Source organism: Prenolepis imparis, unplaced genomic scaffold, assembly GCF_030444845.1.
Source record: "Prenolepis imparis isolate NDT839.2.m4 unplaced genomic scaffold, iyPreImpa1.0 SCAF_6, whole genome shotgun sequence".
In the NCBI taxonomy this organism is placed as follows: domain Eukaryota; kingdom Metazoa; phylum Arthropoda; class Insecta; order Hymenoptera; family Formicidae; genus Prenolepis; species Prenolepis imparis.
The window spans coordinates 19993452-20013264 of record NW_028141164.1 but is presented as its reverse complement, the minus strand read 5'-3'; the positions used below and the strand labels follow the sequence as shown (position 1 = coordinate 20013264).

The following is a 19813-nucleotide window of genomic DNA, read 5'->3' as shown; positions in this document are numbered from 1 at the left end:
TAGTTATATATAAGTAAGATTTTAAGAGTTAAAAATAATGTTTTCAATTACATTGTTTTTTTAAATACAATGTTATAATTTTATTTTTAATATGCTTAAAAAAATATTTTTGTTTAAGATTTTTTATTTATGTGATATTAAGTGATATTACTAAAAGACTTACATATAACATATAATATAAGATTATAATAGGTAATAAGAAAATGTTTTTAATATATTAAGTTTTTCTTAAAGTAAGACGTTATGATATAATTGTTTATTATTTTTTCTTTAAGATGTTTTATGTATTTGTTATTTTTATTTACTTATTAATTTGAATGTGCATTATAGTTCTGAATCACTTTCCTTATTAGCTATGTTTTTATTATTTAATTCAATTGCTTAATTTGTATACATTTGTAATGTATATCTTGTCAATTATATAATTATTGTAAAAACTCGATTTGTTGTAATTGTTTTTTACATAAATATTTATTCCTGCATACAGATCATCAACTTTAAAGCTCTGTTGTAACATTATAATTTTTGAACACTTATTATATTTTCTTTTTTCATACTAATACTTTATTAGAAAAAATAAGATTAAATAAATAATTAAAAATTATGTGTGTATATGTGTGTGTATAAAACCATGTGTATAAACCATTATTTTCATTATTAAACGTTTTCACCATATGCACCTCTTCGTACGTAATCGTATTGCCATGGAACTTCTCCTTCTGGCGATACAAAATATTTACACAATGTATCTCTTTGTTTCGAAGCAGAAGATACGGTTTTATCATAACATAGGTTTTCCGGTAAAGACAACCACTACATTTCCTTTATAAAAAAAATAGTATGGTTAATCAGATTATATAAAAATATGCAGTAATTAATGTTTTAATAACAATATTACATATAATTTACAATATACATATATCATTTATTTGCATTTATTGAACTATTTTATTATATTAATTTTTAATATTAAAAATTTTCAAATTTATCAAAATTTTAAATACACACTAAAAATTAAGTTATATATTATTATTAACTGCAAAATAAAAATATATTTAAATGTTCTTTTTACCTGTTCATTTGCATCGTTTTCAAGAAATTCATTTGTGCTGTATGACTTTAGTTTACATCGTTCTTCTTCAAATATTACAAAATTATGTAAGCAGAGCGATGCTGTTGTTATCGTATCAGCTGTTTTTGGCAGCATGCAAATGGATTGTCGAAATATTCTCCATCTATTGGAAAATATTCCAAAGGCGCTTTCGACTGTTCGCCTAGCTCGAGAAAATCTGTAATTGCATATTTTTTGTTTTTCATCTAAATTTCTTCCAGTATATGGCTTCATAATTCTCGTATTTAATGAAAATGCATCGTCTGCCAATAAAAAAGTTGGTGTACGGGCCTGACTTCCAGGTAATTCAAAAGTCCCTTTTGGTAGATTTAAATTTTCGTTTTTCAGATTTTCTCCAATTAATGAATCATTAAAAATCCCGCCATCGCTGTTACCACCGTATGCACCAACTAACGTGAATCTGTATACATGATTCGTCACTGCCATCAAAACGATACTATAATATTTTTTATAATTAAAAAAAAGACTTCCTGAATTAGGGGGACATTGTAAAATAATGTGTTTTCCGTCTACTGCCCCCACACAATTTGGCACATTCCATCTTTTCCAAAAACCTTCAGCATAAGACTTCCATTCTTCTTCACTTGGTTGTGATAGATATATTGGTTGTAATACATTTATTAAAACCTGACATACTTCTTTAATTAGCATACGCACTGTTGATTCGCCAATTCGAAATGCTAGAGTGATAGACAAAGGAAGATCTCCAGTGACAAGATATCTGAAATACATTTTTTTATTGCAAAATCCATATTATTAATATTATTTATTATAAAAAGATTACTAATTTTCTCTTTCTCTCTCTCTTTCATTCTCTATTAAAACATTTTGAGTAACAATAATTATTTTAGGCAATTCTTAAATTATTATTCATATTTTTGACAAACATATATTTGACAAAAGATAAATACTATTCAACATTTACACTTGGTGTATGATAATTATTTTAGTCTATCTATCAGAATCTGTCTTTGTTACTTTAATAAAATTTGTATTTTATTGTAATTTGTACAAGATCAAATTATTTTGAAAAAATAATAAAAGAATTTTTTATAATTACCTTAATACTATTATCAATCTTTGTTCTGCAGGAAATGCTCGATAACTATTTTTTGTTAAATAAGGTTCAGTTAATTGAACTAATTGGTTAAATAATAATAAATTCATTCTTGTATAACGAAAAAATAAATTTTCATCATCTTTTAAATCTTGAAAAAGTGTTTCATAATCTCCATATTTATATCTTAATTGGTTTATGGGTCGTACGGTCCATTTTCTTTTATACCATCTAATATGTTTTTTTTTTTCGTTTAATAATTTATATAAAAGCATCCAATATAAAACAAGCAATAAAAATTGCTTATTTCTTTGCACCATTTTAATACACTTGAAATTAGAATTGTTTTCTGTAAAATAAATTAAATTAAATATTATACAACTTTAATAATTAGCAAGATTTTTAAACATATATAATACTATAAAATCAAATAATATTTGATTTGGTAGAACATTTTATTTATAAGTACATTAAATGAATTTCTTTGAACAAAAAAGTTAGGTTATATTCACTTTTATTGAATTATATTTCAAAGTATTAAATATTATTATTACATATTTCTGAGTTAAAAATGTATTATGTCATAACTATTTATAAAATACTCATTTATTATTATTAATTGTATAATAGAATTATTTGCGTTTATACATACATATTATTCCTTCCTACAGCGTGAAGCGAATACGTAAAGACTAAAGACGTAACACAGTTATTGTGCGTTACCTAAGACAAAGACTTAAGGCATAAAACATTGTCTTAAGGTTATAAGTCAGCCATTCTGCTCAGGCCCTAAGTTAGATACTAATATCTATCTAAATAGGTATTCTGAAAATAAAATTGTGAATTGTGTTAAGTTAAGAAGATGAATGCGAGACAATATGAATGAGAGCAGGTAAGATATAATGTTCATGTATGATATTTAGTTTTTATATTATATATATTCATGAGTTTGTAGTGATTTCTAGTACATAACCTTTCTTTTTTGGTGCCTAAAATTTCCTTGTGTATCTTTTTATTATTTGTTTAAATCTTTGGTTTTCGGTTATTTTCATTTAGTGCAAGGATTGCGACGACTTCATCTGACCGTTCTTCATTAATAAGTGGAGATGTAATCTCAAATCCGAGTAATAGCTCCATCAGTCTAGATGGTAATTTTCTATTATTATTGTTTTATTTTTATTTAAATTGATTTTGAGTGTTTATATATATTTATTAAATTAAACTATTTATTATCAACAGATGTACAGAGCGTCGAGTTTTGCAACAATTTGAATGAAAAAATAATCGATGTTTCAATATTTTTTAAAAAGCATCGATGCTCAATAATCGATCTTTTAAATAATCGATTATTTCGACATCGATGTATTTTTCGAACATCGCCCATCCCTAGTCCGCATTCAGCAGACTCAACAGTTGGGCAGCGTTATTAGGGGTGCTTTCCAATAAGGACACAGTGTGACATAGAGTATCATTCTATCTTTGTTGTTCACTGGTATTGAAAGAAGATAGAATGATACTCTGTGTCCTTATTGGAAAGCACCCTAGATTTTCCGCTGAATCTCGACACTGATTTGTTGGTTCTAAAAGTAAGAGCCAATCACATTCGATTGCTATAAAGCGGTTTGTTCTGCTGAGGCTGCTTTCCTTTTAGGGAACACAATCGACATTTTTGACACAAATCGACACACGTCGCTTTCCATTTAGAATTTCATTCAAACTCAATCAACACTCTTCGACTCTGCTCGGGAGGAGAGTTGGAGTGTGTTTTTTGACTAGTGATGTTAAAAATGAGTCCCGGTAGCATGCGCACACAAGCGTAAATAGTATATGTGCTGCGCAATACGCTCTGTGCGAACAACAGTCCCATTTCGATGAATCTATATAATATTTATATTTATTATTTGACTTGTTTGCATGCAATAAAAAATTACAATGGTAAGTACTTATGTACTTTATAATCGTAAATAACGATTTATATTTTACATTAATATAAGATTTGTAACTTTCATTAATACATTTATAACTTAGATTTTAGGTTAACTTTTTTATTAACTTGATTGTAGGATTTCAATTCTAACATTTGTGCCACTTGTGAAGGCATTTTCATTGATGCGGAGGCATTTAATAATCATAAGTGCGAGCCATTGAAGAAGAGGGGAAAAGACGAATGTACCCAGATAGCCAAGAGTGCTAAAATCACGTTTCGCTAAAGCTTTGCGACAAAGTTTGTATCAATTTTCACAACAATTTTCTAGCAAATATTTGTCTTGCTTCGTCTTGTTTAAATATTTCGAGTAAATTTACGGCAAACTTTTCGTTAACATAATGCTACAAATAATAGAGAAAGGCTTGTCGTAAATTATACGCATAGACAAGAGCAAATAATGCTATCATGGTGAAACACAAATTTTACGTCAATAATAGCAAATTTTGCTATACACGGTATGATAGCAATTTTACGACAAAAATGGAGCAAATCTTGTCATGCACGGTATGACAGACAATTTACGAAAAAAATTGAGCAAAGTTTGTTCTAGTACGACGAGACGCAATATTCGTGCAAATAACAGAGTAAGCCTTGCCGTGCACGACGTGATAGCAAATTTGTGGCAAAAACAGGGCAAGGTTTGCTCTAGCACGACGAGACACAAATTTTATCCAAATAACAGAACAAACCTTGCCGTGCATGGCGTAATCACGTGCCACGTGTGGCTGCGCACATTTAATGCGCGCTACTAGGCATGTGCGAGTCTTTGTCGTATAACCTCCAACACTGTTCCCGCGTTCTTCTGAATACAACCGCCGTGAGTGCCATAAGGTTATCACAGAGGATAAAATTCAAGATTTTGACGAGAGACTTTTGAGGCGAGCTTCCGAGTTCTTCTGGATAATAATATTCTTCGCAGAGGCTATATTTTATAGAAGATTTCTGCAAGACTTTCGAGGCGAGTATGAAACCAGTTAAATATTCTGTTTCGCGTAAATGTTTTCACAGGTTATCTGCAAGGCAACGAAGACGAATTGCTTTAGAAATTAAAAATACTTTGAATTTAAATATTGCACAAGATTCTGTTACACCTGAACAGCCGGATAATGCTGCTTCTTCTATTCACGTTAACGATTCCTTTCGAACAGAAGTTTCTTTTACGGACGATATTGCTAACGATATCTCTAATATTACGTTTTCCGATAATATCGATAATGATATATTGTCTATTAGTAATGATAATGGCAGTGAAGATTCCACTTCCTCATCATTTCTCAGTACTTCCAATGACGAAACATTTCAAGATCGTTTGGCTGCGTGTTTTGTTAATAATAATTTTACACATGTGCAATGTAATAATATTTTATCTGTTCTTCGAACACACACATGCTTCTTTTCGTTGCCAAAAGATAGTAGAACTCTTTTAAAAACTCCACGTACACCTGTTGTCATATCCGAAGTAGATCCAGGAAAATATATTCATTTCTCTCTTGAAGCAGAAATTATTAAAACGTTATCACGTCTTCCTTTGGGATCTATACCACATGAATTAGAAATCGATTTTAATACAGATGGATGTAGTTTAGATAGAGTAGGAAGTATTCACATCTGGCCAATTCAATGTAGACTTGCAAATGTTAAATATACAAGGCCAATAATAATTGGAATATATAGTGGTGCTGAGAAACCACATGATTCCAATTTATTCTTTGAAAAATTTGTTACTGATGTTAACAATATAATAAGCAACGGTGGTATAGATTTTGCTGGTAATAAGATACCAATACGTTTAAGATGTTTTATAGCCGATGCACCAGCTCGTGCTTTTATTCTTAATCATAAAGGTCATACATCTGGAAATCCTTGTTCAAAGTGCAAAGTTTCTGGTTTACGATATGAAGGCAGATCTACATTTAGTAGTATTAATCATCCTCTTCGTACAAACGAAGAATATCTAAGGTGTATAAATGAAGATCATCACAATGATGGCAAAAGTCCATTGTCAATGTTACCCATAGGTATGGTTTCACAAGTTCCCTTTGAATATATGCATCTAGTGTGCTTGGGCGTTATGAAGAAACTTTTATCCGCATGGATATGTGGTAAATATACACGTTTCTCAAAATTACCAGCAAGATCCATCGCTATAATATCTCAAAGATTAAATAATCTTAAAACATATTGTCCATCAGATTTTGCAAGACGTCCTAGAGCAATTAATGAATTTTCTAAATGCAAGGCAACAGTTTCGTCAATTTTTATTGTACACAGGTCCTATAGTAACATACGGTCTTCTGAATCAACAAGTATATACTCATTTTTTGTTTTTGCATACTGCCACAAGAATATTGATTTCTACTTTACCATCAAAAGTACATTTAAACTTTGCTGAACTTGCTCTACAAAAATTTGTTGCTCGATGTGAAAATCTTTATGGTTTATCATTCATTTCATATAATGTGCACGGTCTTCTTCATCTCACAAGTGACGTGAGGCAATTAGGTCCCCTTGATTCATTTTCAGCTTTTCCTTATGAAAATAATATGCCAGTTTTCAGAAAATACTGCAGAAAACCTAGTTTTCCTCTTCAACAGTTTTCCAATAGAATGTCAGAGATGGAAGCTTGTGGAACAAATTTGCATCGTAATCAAACTTATTCTTCCAAACTCACTGATTCTTCTACGCAAGTATTTGCAGCGCATAATAAAGGTCCTCTTCCGCCTAATATTAATCCAAACAGCTGTCAGTATCGAAAATTGATATTCAACAGAATTCTGTTCAGTTTGGATACACGAGATAATTGTTGTATTTTACACGATGGATCGATTTGCCTCATTGTTAATATCTTCATGGATAATACCACATATTATCTGGTTGTAAAAAAATTTCAAAAAGTAGATTCATTCTGATATTGGCATTTTGTCCTCAACAATTCAAATATTTAAATGTTCCTCAATAAGTAATGAAATTTTTTGTATCCAAGTGAATCAGGTACGTTTCAAATGTTACAAAATGCCTTATTGGAGTAGTTCATCGATAGGTGATAGTAGTGACGAAGATGAATCCGAAGTTAACGAGTATGTAGTTGGTGCAATTATACATACAGATAATCTGTAAAAAAATAAAACTGCATTTAGTTGTTCCTCTAGATACTATTTACAGGAAGAAAAACAGAATCTCCAGAATGACTAACAAAATACAGGTTTGTATAATTGTCTCATATATCTTTTACTCAGTTTAATTAGAATGGCAATAATAATTGAATTCTTCAAATATTTTAGATGTTGTCTACATTTCTGCGCTTGAAGAAGAATAAAAACGGGAATCATTTATTAATATACAAATGTAATTATGTAAGTATATGATTATTCAAATTTTGCTTATCCTGTCGCTAAATTTTCTATTTTCTAAATTTTCTTGAATTAAATAATATATCCAATATATCCAATAAAATAATATATCCAACTTTTAATTATTTTTTAGGAACTCTTTTGCATGACTGATTTTCTTGAATGTTCCAGCGATGACTATTGGTTTCCCTTTTTGAAAAGATTTGAAAATATATATATACAAAATTGTAAATTATATAATTATATTCAAATATATATATATATATATATATATATATATAATTTACAATTTTATATACATATATTTATTTTGCGACGCCTTTGCCTCTCTCGAGAACGCCGCTCTCGAGAAAGCGACGTGCAATGTAAATCGGGAGCGATATCTATCGAAACGTAGGTAGGCGATACGGTAACGAGATAGATAGTCAACGGTAATGCGGTACTTTACAGTATAAACTCTATGCTAATAAATGGGCGCCAAGCGCGATTTCTCGCGCCACGGTAACGAGAATATCTTAAGAAACTTGATATAAAGGTCCGGCTGCGCCTAGCCCAGTGTATGGCAGAGGGGCGCGATTCTTTGATAACGCTAGAGAGAGATTCTGGAGAAGAGGGAGGAAATTATTTGACACTCAATATTCAATAATTAATTAACAAATATATTTAACACATAACATTAGAAGGACATATACAATTGATACAGTAATAATCTCGAAATTACAGGAAACGATTACCTTACGGTGGGAATCCACGTGCGAGGTAATCGGTACACGCGGTATATAAACGTATTCGAATCGAAACTAGCTCCGGTAGCGAACAATAGGTGCGAGAAGGTAAGCGCGGTATACAAAAACTCCGGAATGTGGTCGCAGCATTCCTCACGCGCGCGAGACTACAGTCTTCACAATCGATATCTCGAAATGTCGGAATATTAATGAACGGTAATTACGGTATTAACGAGGAGTCCCCAATGGCTCACCACGATGATATATAATGTTATTTGCCACGAAGGTCACTCGAACGGACGGGACGAGACGATATTTACGGAATCTTTACGAAATGAAACAAACGGTAATTTCGCGTTATATTTACGACTCTCGCCGAGTTCCTCGCAATAGATACGGTAACGGTAACTCGCAGAGAGCGACCACGCACAAATTCCGATGTTATTTAACGCGATCTTATAATTCCATCAAAAACAACGATACGATACGATACAATACAATATAATTCTCGAGTCTTAACTTATGACGACTGTCGGCGGCAACTTCCCTGAGAGAGACACTTTCGCGGTACCCGGTATGAGCCAGTATCGCGGTAACAATTTTCTGGAGCAACTATGCTCCGCTAAACGGAAACGGTAATTCGGTATAAAGCTGTCGATTTTACTCGACAGACTTTAACCCATGGCACGGTAATACACGACACTAGCTGGACCGGGAACAATTTCTATTCACGAACTACCCGAGTGGCGGCTTACAATAGGTTCGCAAGGCTGATCGGTTGTCGTCCTGGAGTCCCTCTCACTCGTTCCGTACGCCAGACAGAAGTGACTCTCCGAGAGAGAGTCCTTAGGTCCCTCGAGCTCCGCGCCGATTTCCCGCGCATCCTATCGATATTCGGTCGCCGTGGGGCTGCCGGGATCCGCCCATCGATCCCTCAGCGCCCTCGTCCTTGTACCCGTGATTTTCGAAGATTCGCTTCCCGCTCTTTCCGGTATCGTGGCGGTATCACCTCATAATTCTTGATTTCCGGGGTTTGAATTGGCAGGCTGGCCGGGCCGTCATCCAATCCTTCCCGCAGGTGTTTATGGGTTGATATAGGGCCCTCTCCTCACTCTGCAGCATGAGGGGGGCCTCTCGGTATCCTTTAGCGCTTCCAGCAGATCTCTAGAACAGTTTATAGTTTAGATAATATCTCGGGATGGCGGTAGCGACGGGAACTCGATACATGACCTTTGGCACGGTATCCATTTACGGTAGTTTCCTCCTTGGATCTCCGGAATCTTGCTGCACATTTCGTTGAGGGATCCTCCACTCAGTTAGTCGTGTCACGGTTATTTCAACTCACGTTCGCTCGGTACGGTAACGCAGGAAATATTATAAAAATAAAATATAATCTTTTCGCTTTAAGGTCGCTATCTCTCAGGGTGTGAGAAGCAACCCCAGGACGGCTCTCCCCTTCCCTCCCCGGTCGAGCTATTGCCCTTGTGATGGCGCTCAAAAGGCGTCACGTCACAATATATATAATTTACAATTTTATATATATAAATACACATGTATTTGAATAATTATCTAAAATTGTTAATTATATATACCTATATATATTTAAAGATATAATTTATGTATATATAATTTTACTTTATAATTAAATATTTTATTTTATAATTAATCTCATATATCAATATATTTTTTTTACAGAAAGAAAGAATATGGATAATCGTCCCAAGCGGAATATTACTAAACCGCGACGATTTCAAACAACATCTTCAGACGAAGCAGATGTAAGAAGACACAAGACGACCGAGATGCAGGGCAATGAAATAGAAGACGATGTCGCTGAGTTACGGGGAGTATTGGAGAATCATTCTCCCGATACAAATAATACGCATGCTAATCATTCACTCACTTACACACAACCTATAATCAACCATGACAATCATACAGGACATGCCAGTGACACAACACACTCATTGATTAACGCACAATCATCAACACATACAACACAAGCATTCAATGCCACATCACACTCATCAACTTACACACAACCATTAACAGTTAATAGTTACACAACACAAGCATTCAATGCCACATCACACTCATCAATTTACACACAACCATTAGCAGACGGTTACACACCACAACCATTCAATGCCACATCACACTCATCAACTTACACACAACCATTAGCAGTCATTCACACAACACAAGCACCTATACATGAAAAGTCACTATCATCATCTCACACACAACAAAGTTTTAATTCCACTCATACAACGCAATCATTCACACACGAACCACATGCTACTTATACACAACACATTAGTAATAACCGATTAAATACACCACATGACACTCAGTTACAGGCTTCAAACATCTGGCCAACTTCAAATTATGCATCATTAGCTCGAGGAGAATCTTATAATGTGAGACCAGAAATTCAGTGAGTGTACATTAAGTAGAAATTTTTATAATTGAAATATATGTTATAGTCATATACAAAAATATAACATAAATATTTATAGAGCCATACATGGAAGACTGGATCAATTAACTTTGGAAGTTCAGTAAGTTTTAAACGTATTACATAAACAATGTCAGTCATTTTATATTTTAATATATTATTTATATATAATTATGTGCTTTTTACAGAAAAATACACCAAAAATTGGATCGAATTCTAACTCATCAAATGACCAACAAGCGAAAGCATGTGCCCGAAAAGCCAGCATTTTTGCCAATTTCATCTGTTGCAGCCATTGAAGAATTTGAAACTGCCAATGATGAAGCATATATGAAATTGGTAAGTAAAACAAAGTTTTATCATATATGTATATATATAATATATATAATTTTAATAACCTTGACATAACTACATGTAAATAAAAATATAAATGCAAAATATTCTTTATAGGTGAATTATTTGATTTTTATTGGTGGACTCAATGCTAAGGAAAGCATTAATTTGTGCGTGAAAGAGATTTTTCAAGATTCTCTTATGACTTTTTATACTTGGTTCGGGCGTGAGGAAAATCAACGTCCATTATACAATACCAATTTGGTGAAAGCCATTTACGGTATATGATACTATTACACATAATACTAAAGCTGTGTTATTAATGATACTATTTTATATTTGTTTCCTTTTGCAGATGCCATCTGTGAAAATAAAAATTTTGAAAACCAATGCGGTCTGCGTTTCAAACCTATATGCGGGATGCTGTGCGAACAGCCAAACAGAGGCATAGAAATAGGGCCCGCAACAACTTGCGTCGTCCGGAAGGAGGAAATCGTCCGGAAGGAGGAAATCGTCCGGAAGGAAGAAATGAAAAAGAGTTATGGAGCGACGAACACAACGAGATGATGCAACCAGAAGAAAATTAGGTCAGTTGTATGAAACTCAATATATTTTTTTATACATGATCAAAATTTGGTTCTATAAACAACTCTCTCCATCTCTTTTTAAATGCTAATTCTCTTTTCTTAATGATGTGGTGTTCCTCCTTAATTCCATTACTTTTTTATATTCCTAATCTAATTCCACTTCTCTCTCTCTCTCTCTCTCTCTCTCTCTCTCTCTCTCTCTCTCTCTCTACTATTTATTTTACATAAATAGTTACGTATGAGAGAGAGAAAGAGAGAGAGAGAGAGAGAGAGAGAGAGAGAAAGAATTAGATTAGAAAAATACAAGAGTGAAATTAAGGCTAAGCATCATTTAAAAAAGTTAAAAATTTAGGAACAAGTGGAGAAAGCTCACTAAATTCTGATCATGCATATTATAATATATTGTTAATTGTTTATAATTAATCTTTTTAATTTCTCAATATTGAAAGCTGGTTAATTGTTCTACATTTACAGGAAATGGCAGAGAAAGAAGATTAAAATCCCAATTCTTGAGCATGTACAAACAACTTTCGTACGAACAATGATTCATATTTGAATGGATATTGTTTTCGTATACGAAATTGTTCGTGTATTCTCAAGAATTGAAGTCTAAAAGTAAATGGAAGCGGAAGAAGAGCAGCCCGGGGGACGAAGATGAAGAAAACAAAAGGCACTTTTTAGCGCCAACTGGCACTTTTCATTGGCTAAACAGCACTGAAAAGTGCCATATTTTTAATAATTCAACAGTGGAAATCTCGATTCGCATTAAATCGGTATTTTTCAATACCACATATGGAATTCTTCTCGATTAAATCGGCATTTTTCAATGCCATTGTAAGCCTACTCTGTAACTTTTAACGACCATGTCGCTATTATTACATTATATATATTATGTAATAATAGCGACATTGTCGTTTAAATTACAGAAAATGGATATTGTTTTCGTATACGAAATTGTTCGTGTATTCTCAAGAATTGAAGTCTAAAAGTAAATGGAAGCGGAAGAAGAGCAGCCCGGGGGACGAAGATGAAGAAAACAAAAGGCACTTTTTAGCACCAACTGGCACTTTTCATTGGCTAAACAGCACTGAAAAGTGCCATATTTTTAATAATTCAACAGTGGAAATCTTGATTCGCATTAAATCGGTATTTTTCAATACCACATATGGAATTCTTCTCGATTAAATCGGCATTTTTCAATGCCATTGTAAGCCTACTCTGTAACTTTTAACGACCATGTTGCTATTATTACATTATATATATTATGTAATAATAGCGACATTGTCGTTTAAATTACAGAAAATGGGTTTACACACAAACGTTTTCATCTTTATTAAGTACTTTTTAGTGCCAAGTCAAGCGCAGTTTAATGATTAAATAAATTTCTAGGTAGATCGGTTGAAAATGGAAAATTGCTTCGACATGTCAAGTGGACTGATCCATTATTTAATTGAAGCCAACTGGACGTAAACATCCAATTGAAATTCTCGTAAGTTTTATTTTTTTGTACCATTGATTATATTAATAACATTTTATATAATAATAATTTAATTATCATATTTGTGATACTCTTATTAATTTTATATTTGTTATTGATCTATTATTTAGTCAAGTTATATAAGCATATATATATTAATAAAATATGTGATTAATGTATGTGATAAAAAAGTATTTATGTAATGTATAAAAGTAATTATATAAAATATCAAAATCCAATAGCGATACTGATGCATCATGAAGAAGGAGAAACCGATAAGACAAATTTTGCTTGTTCTGAGTCTCCTGCATTGTTTTTTCGATATTTGCTTGTTCTGAGTCTCCTGCATTTGTTTTTTCGACATAAACAGGGTATAATCGTAAAATTGCTACTTTTATATATTAATCACATATTTTATTAATATATATGCTTATATAATTTGACTCAATGATAGATTAATAACAAATAAAATTAATAACATATATTATAATCATAGATATAATATAAATTCAAATTCGTTCTTGTTTCCTAGAAAAAAAACGAGACAAATTCCAGATCCTTTCACATTGGAGTTTGAGTGCCTGCTTGGAGAAGAGAGGTACTAAAGAAGCAGTTTACGAGAAGGATAGCCTAAGTTGAAACAAGATAGGTAATTTTACAAACTTGCATCATCAATATCAAGATAGAGTCCTGAATCCATAAACATATAGGCCCGTATTCAGAACTCGTTTACAACGCGCTAACATCTTTGTAAGCGCGTTCTGAATACGGGCCATAGAATAGACCGGTCCCTGCCGTAAGAGACAGCGTAATACATATAAAAGATAGCAATAGCGTTCCGGGTATATCTCTTTCTTTCTTTTCTTTCTACCTACCCCCACCACGCGGCCAAAAGAAAGAGAGAAGTATACTCGGAATGCTATTGCTATCCTTCATATGTTATTACACTGTCTCTTACGGTAGGGGCCGGTCTATTCTATATGTCTATGCCTGAATCAATTTTGCAATTTGAAATAAATGGAGCTTTCTGATATATCACTTTAAAATGTAATAAAATCTAAAATATATTTTTTACTTTTCAAAACAAAGTCACATATTTCTTTCCTCTCTATTTATGTATATAGAATATGTATAAAGAATGTTCATAAAAATAGAGCAAAACTTTACATACGTTTCTATTATAGAAAAATTTCCATATTGCAGGTGTTGCTGTTAGCTGAGAACTCCCAAGACGAAATTGATCCTGTTCAACTTGTCTACAATCTACAATGACACCTTGAATGATTAAATAATGAAACCCGAATCAACATTTCTGCAAGTCATGCTAGATTTGAGACGAGCAGCACGGCAAGTAGGCTCACACGTACGTCGCGACTTTCACCATACCTCCACCATTATGACTTGGCGACTAGACAATTGTGCTTTACTTCACGCGTATTTAGGCGGCGGAAAAATTGATGCCATCTATCGCAGAATTATAATGACCTTAATATGATCAACATATATAGTTAATTTTAAATCTTGATGTTTAGAATTATCTGTTATGTTTAAATTTCTAGTAAAATTTCTTTCAAATAAAATAATTATAGACAAATATAAATATCTATAAGTTATAAAATAAATATAAATATAAAATAATATATTTATAAACTAATTATATTTATATTTATATAGATAATATATTTATTATTGTCTATAATTATTATATATAAGATTAGAAAGATTAGAAATCAAAATATATAACGAATAATTCTAAGGATCAAGATTTTAAATTAATTATATTGATTATATTAAAGTCATTATATAATTTTACAGGTATCAATTTTCCCATCATCTAAATACACGTGACATATAACAATGTGTTTGTTGGACGTTACGATTGGGTATCAGATAGAAATTCTCTTAGAAATTCTCAATAAAGACTCTAGAAATTCTCTATCCGCTAATCAATCGCTAATACGTTCGATATACTTCGACATATGACAAATGTAATATCATCCTAGGCTGCGTCAAAATGTCATCCGGATGCTCTCCCTTTCTCTCTATTAGCGTTTTTGAACATAGCAGATTTGGTCGCTCTGAGAGCGATTAATGACGTCATTGACCAATCACAGCCATTTATTCTTCACAGAAATGACGTTATTAATCGCTCTTGGATCGACCAACTTGCTTCATTCGAAAACATTATATATCACTTCTTTCTTAACGTTTTCGAATAAAGCAGGTTTGATCGATTCGAGAGCGATTAATGATGTCATTAACCAATCACAATCATTTCTCTGAAGAATAAACGGCTGTGATTGGTCAATCATGTCATTAATCGATCTCGAGTCGATCAAATCTGCTTTATTGGTAAACGCTATTTGAATGATATATATACATATGTATATAGAGAGAGGGAATGTATCCGGATAACGTTTGGGAACGCAGCTCTAATAACGAAAAAAAGGTGATGTCGATCAGTTCATCTCGATTCCGATTGATTAAATTTTTCAGAATTGTGTGATCGGTGGTGTAATACATATATATATCTATATAATTATATAATTAAATAGCGGTCTATATATATAGGCTATAGATTATAATAATAGGAGCGCTTCTCTATGATTATAAATTACTCAATTAAATAAAAATATGAATATAGATATAAATATAAAATATATATTTAATAAATATAAAATATATATTTTTGAAAAAAATTTTCAAAGAAACCGCTTAATATTTTCCTACCTTTTAGAAAAATTAATAATATTAATCTTAGTGCGGATCATAATTAATTAATGAGATCATTATAAAAGGGCTTTAATTAACAGTATTAATTTATTTTATGTAAAAAAATAAATAAAAATAATTTAAATTTCTATATATTTTTTATTAATATAAATAACAAAATATATAGAAAATGTAATTATTTTTATTTATTTATTTATATAAAATTTAATTAATACTTTTAATTAAAACCCTTTTAATGATCTCATTAATTTAATTACGATCCGCACTGTTACGACAAACTTTGCGTCGTTTTTGCTACAAATTTGCTATCACGCCGTGCACGGCAAAGCTTGCTCTGTTATTTGCGTGAATCTTGCGTCTCGTCGTGCTAGAGCAAACTTTGCCCTGTTCTTGTCACAAATTTGCTATCACGTCGTGCACGGCAAAGTTTGCTCTCTTATTTGCGTGAATTTTGCGTCTCGTCGTGCAAGAGCAAACTTTGTCCTGTTCTTGCCACAAATTTTCTATCACGCCGTGCACAGCAAAACTTGTTCTATTATTTGCATGAATTTTGCGTCATGTTGTTACGACAAGCCTATCCAACAAAAGATAAGCTTTATGCGGACACACCTTGTCGCAATTTTGCTACAAAGGCGTGCTCGAATTTGCTGCAAACTTTGTGCAAAATTTATATCATTTTGCTTACTGGGTAAGCATACTCTCAAAGTCTTTCACAGCAACAGTTTCAAATCTTTAGAATTAATCAATATTTTTAGATAGTTTTCCATAAGTAATTGAAATTATGATAAAAATTTCCTAAATTGATATCGAGGTATACATTTAGATTTGTGCGTCATATGTAATGTATGTATTATAGCATTCTATTGGAACCACAATGCCACATTAAGTTTATTAGCTGCATATAATGCTATGCAACCAGATAAAGAAAATGTTAAAAAACATAGAAACTTTTGGCAGAATCTTGCGAAAGAATAACAAACATTAGGATATAATGTAAGTATAATTGCTTTTTATATATATATGGATTTGAAATCGATCGGTATAAAACATAACTAATAAATATTATGATTAATCAATTTTAGGTGGCTGCTGATCAGACCAGATGGAAATTTAATGCTCTCTTAAAGAAATATAAAGAATGTGTCAATAATAATGCCAAATCGGGAAGAAGTCCAATGACATTTGCTTATTTTGACGAAATGCAAGATATGTTTAGACACCGGAAAAATATTAATTGCAATCACGTAATCGGTTCTTCAGTTTTTGGAAATAAAAGACAATCATCTTCATTCGAATCTGAACAGCAAATATCATCGGCAAGAAAACAAGTGTCTTCATTTACATCTGAAATTTTACCAACAAAAATTTCAAGAATGGAATGCCAACAGGAATTATTAAATATGGCATCACCTTTCGAAACACCATGTTCTGAAACGCCACGTTCTAAAACACTACGTTCTGAAACACCATCTTCTGAAACATCATGTTCTGAAACTTCATCTTCTGGAAAAAGAAAAAAAGTCGAGCTGGATCTGCAACATATATTGGCAAAACAAAATTGGAATTAGAAAAGCAATGGTTGGAACATCTAAAAGTATTAGCTGAAAAAAATCAGAAAGAAGATGAAAAATTGAAGAAAATAAATGAGAAATTACAATTGAAAGAAAAACAGTTATTATGGAAAGAAATGATAGTAAATAGGAAAATGCAAAAGAAAGAAGAGAGACATAGAGAACGAATGAATTGAAAATGAAAAATGCCAATTATTGAAACAATTAATAGAATCAAAAGACTCATTTTCGGCTAATAATATGCTGTCATTTAAAAAGTAAGAAATATGTATTTTTATAAAAATAATTTTTGTTAATAATTTTAATCAATAATTTTTATCTTTAAAAGTTTCAGTAAAATATAATGGCCAGTATTCTCAAATCACTTTAATCGGTAAAAACGCAAGTATAGTAAACTGTATTCTTAAAAGCGCTTTTATCGATATAAATAAGTTGAGAATATGGGCCAATATATTTATAGTTTAAACAGTTTTTCAAACAGATTCTTTTGTTTTGTTATAAAAAATATGTCATTATATTTTATTAGGAAGTTTATATAATAATTTTCACAAATTTTCCTATACGCCAAAGTTTTTAGTTTTATTATTAAATAATAGTTTTATTATTGAATAATAGTTTTAATATTAGTTTTATTATTAAAAATTGTATGTTGTTACTAAATTAATAAGGCTATAAAAGTTTTCAAAGTAATCTCATTTTAACAATAAGAACTATTAGTTTATTATTAATTATAATAGGTTTCGTTTCATCGAGTCATTACATAGTACATAATGTATTTGCATAAATTTATACAAGCTTCTCAAGAGATTTTTTTTCTATTTTAAGCAAATGTATTGAGTAGTTGTATATCTGTGATAAAGGTTTAAAAAATGAATAGACAGAGTACGCACAAAAATAATTTTATTTCTGAAAGTACAAATACACAGGGTTATAAGATTTACAAATATGATGTAATTATTTGTTTACTGCGGAAACATTTCATAAAATAAACTTGATCTTCGATCGTTATTATTTTCTTCGTGTCTGTGATTTTCTCTTTCATTTTCTAAAACATCTACAACATTCGCATCATTATCTTCATCATATAAATCCATACCATCAAGACCATCGATGCATATATTGTGTAAAATACAACATGCAATAACGATTTGAACTATAAATTGAATATCTTGATATTCGTTGAAAAATTTTAAACGTCGAAAACGTCCTTTTAATACGCCAAAAGCCCTTTCTACTGCCATGCGCGTAGACGAATGTATAAAATTAAATTCAATTTGTCGTGCTGTGAGTTGGCCATTATTTTTAAATGGTGGTACTAACCAAGATAGAGATGGATACGCAGAATCACCTAATATAAACGTTCTATTTGGAAATATTCTATCCTTATTATTTTCTGATTCCCAATAAAGACTTGACCGCCGTAAAACTCTGGCATCATGGAGTGATCCAGGTTCACCACAATAAATATTTGTAAATCGCATATCAGACGTAACAACTGCTTGTAATATTATCGAATAATTTTTTTTTCTATTACAATAATCAGCAACGTTTTCTTTTGGCTGTAGAATGGTGATATGCGAGCCATCGATTGCTCCTATGCAATTTGAAATTCCTCTCTTATTTTGAAAGCCTTGAGCAACTGCAATTAATGATCCTCCTTCTGGCCATTTGATTATATCATCTAATTTGGTTTGAATCCAAGTAATCACTCGCCGAATCACTCGAAATATTGATGATATGGATACGTTAAATCTATCCGATAAAGTACGATATGGCTCACTGTTACTTAGAAACCATAATGTGATTAGTAAACTCCATTCTGCAGTTATTTTCGGTCGACCAAATGAATGCGATGGCAGAATTCCACTTTCTGCAAGTTCATCTGTAAATTCAAGTACAAAAAGGATAAAGGAAGTTTATATAAAACAAATAAAAGTAAGTAATAAAAATAACAATAGTGAGAAATAATCAACTATTTGATATTCAGAATTATACAAAATTGCAAGTATATTTCATAAATATCAAAGGCGAATAAACCTTATTCTATAAACTATATCTCTATATGAGCTCTAACAAATGTGAAATAACTATAAAATAAATTAATCATAAAATTTTATAAAAAAAAAAAATTTAATTAATATCTCAGTTATACTTTAAAAGGACCACAACCATATGGTCGAAAAAGTCATAACTTAGACAAATTTATTGGCTAGTTTTGGTCTATTAATTTAACTACCCTGTTGATTAATGTACTAGCGATATAAAAATAAAAAACATTCATAAAAAAAATAAATAAATAAATAAATAAAATAAAATTTTATATTTATTTTTATTTTAGGATATGCCATTCATTAATCCGTACAAAACAACTAACTGTGAAATTACTCGATCTGACATATTCTC

General features: G+C 31.4%; 3 pseudogenes; 2 read left to right on the top strand and 1 right to left on the bottom strand.

Moving 5' to 3' along the window:
- Window positions 1-657: 657 nt before the first annotated feature.
- Window positions 658-2509, bottom strand: LOC145937968 (uncharacterized; annotated as a pseudogene).
- A 2631-nt stretch (window positions 2510-5140) lies between these two features.
- Window positions 5141-7293, top strand: LOC145937967 (uncharacterized; annotated as a pseudogene).
- Window positions 7294-9449: 2156 nt separating this feature from the next.
- On the top strand, window positions 9450-11629 carry LOC145937966 (uncharacterized; annotated as a pseudogene).
- Window positions 11630-19813: the final 8184 nt, after the last annotated feature.